Here is a 2,491-nt window from a genome sequence, read left to right on the forward strand (position 1 = left end):
GAACGTAGTGAGCAGCAGTACAAGTTCATGAATCTGTAGTTCTTCTTGCTTGTTTTAATTATCTTGCCTCGTTCTAGTTTCTATCTTTTCTTAGTTATGTTATATTGTTTCTTTTCTTGTCGTTGTTCATCATTTCTTGCATATGAAGTTAGTTTGTTTTCATTCAGTATGTTGACAGTGTTCATTTGTTCTTGTTTAGGTTTTATCTAGAAGTGTGTTAGTTTAATCACTGAATCTTTATTTTTGATGATATTTGGTCTGAATTGAGTTTCAAGCTTAAATTGTGATTTGAGTTTGATGAATCTTAATGTCGTTGATTGGGAGTTAGTTTCATGTGTCTAATTAGTCAATTGTTAGGATTTCTCAATTAAGATTGGTTATAGCTGCTATAGTTTGGTTAATCGATTAGGAGGATTGGATATAGCTGATGGGGATAGAATGGTAATTTCAATAGTTTCAGGGGTATTTTGGGATTGAAAGTTTTAAAAATGATTAATTTGAGTGCTCTGTCCACTAAGCACTAATAATATTAAAATAAGGCATTGTTTAATACATAGTGGACGACAAGACATTTGCTAGTGGGGGACAAGACATTTGCTAGTGAGGAACAAGACATTTGCTAGTGGGGAACAAGGCATGCAAGTGTGGGGAACAAGGAATGCAAGTGTGGGGAACAATACATAATGGTATGAAAAGCTTAAAAAGGATTAATTAAAATATGTTGCACATACCTGTTTTTGGGTTATAAATAGGGTCATTTCAAGAGAGAAAGGGGGCTGGGTTTTGGAAGGAAAAGAGGAGTTCTTTTTCAGTCTTTTTTCCCCAGAGAGTTTAGGCTGGATTTTTAACATTTAAAAGTTCAGTAATTTGAGAGTAAAAAACAGGCTGGTTTTTAATCCCAAAAGGTTCAGTGTTTGGAGAGCTAAGAAACTGAAAAGTGAGTCTTTTCTTTTACTGCTGAATATCAGAACTAGTACTGTGGTTGTTTCATTGGTGTTGCTGTTTGGTATTTCTGGGGTTTCAATTGGTTCTTCCTGAGTTTGCTATTGGTTATTGGCTACTGTTTTCATTGGGTGTTGCTGGAACTCTGCTGGTTCCTTCCTTTTTAATCTGTCACTAGGTTGTTCTGTCACTGCGTTGCTGTGTTATTACTTTTGCTGACTGCTCCTTCATCTTCTTGTATTTCCGTTATCCAGGTACACGTTCTAAAGCTCTCAAAATTTAAAGGAAAGGAAGTAAAGAGTTGTTGGAATGGATTTCTGAATTTCCCCTGTTTCTTTGTGTTTAATTTGATGTATAAGCAGTAGTTCACTTGATATTTCATAGTATGTATTGGAATGACTTTGGAATGCATAAAATGGACTGATTGAATCTATTTCTACAAACATGGGATATCAATTGTAATTAATCTTAGTTGGTGATTACTAGTTATGAAATATACTGTATTTAATTTTTTTTTAGTAGTCGTGAAATAGTTTCAAATAGTTTATGTCACAAAACAAGTTCAAATAGTTTATGGAAATCAGCATGTTGGTTTAATAGGTCTAATTCTGAAATTGCGAGTTCACTTGAGTAAATAACATCATTTTAAATAGCAACGTAAATAATGTTAGTAACTAATGTCAGTTCTCAAATGTTAGTGATTAATGTTAGCTTGATGACAGTTTTTAAGCATTGATGCATTTTTCAGCAAATCGTAAAAAGAGCTCAAAAAGAATGGCTTTGTATTCCACATAGTTAATTCCAATAGTTCAATTCATATAATAAAGCTAAATTTGAACTGAGTCGAAATGGTAGCTGGTTTGTTAATATTTACAACGGCAGGCGGCGGATCTTAAGTTAGGTAGCGGGTTCAAACTAGAAGGTGTTTCCTTTTGTTTGGACCCGGACTTGAACTTGAAGCCCGAACTTTTAATGCTAATTGATTAGGATTTTCTTTATTCTTAGAGACAAACAAATAGAAAATCATAGTCGCTTTAGGATATCCTTGAATAAAAATGAGATGAGTCTCGCCGAATAAAAAAATACAAAATTGCGGGGCCCTCAACAAATATTTGTTTTAAAATACTTAGACTTAGGGACGGGCCGTTTAGCGAATTTCACGGCCTTCCCCAAAAGACAATAACGCGCAAGTCACTTCCGGCGAGCTTTAAATAATTTACTTCTTAAACTCGGGTGCACATTTATGTGATCCAAATCCAAATCTCAACAGAGTTGAAATGTGTCAATAACCACGAGTGCATTGATGTGTATTTTCACAATGTTGCAATTCTCGGTAAAAATAATAATAATAAAAGCGGTAAACAGTTAAAATTTGCACATAGGATTCAACATGTATTAAAATCAGATAAATAAGCCGAATATGACAGTTGAGCGACCGTGCTAGAACCACGGAACTTGAGAATGCCTAACACCTTCTCCGGGGTTAATAGAATTCCTTACTTGGATTTTTGGTTCGCGGACTGTAATACAGAGTCAATCTTTTCCTCGA

The sequence above is a fragment of the Nicotiana sylvestris genome, chromosome 7 (assembly GCF_000393655.2).
Source record: "Nicotiana sylvestris chromosome 7, ASM39365v2, whole genome shotgun sequence".
Classification (NCBI taxonomy): domain Eukaryota; kingdom Viridiplantae; phylum Streptophyta; class Magnoliopsida; order Solanales; family Solanaceae; genus Nicotiana; species Nicotiana sylvestris.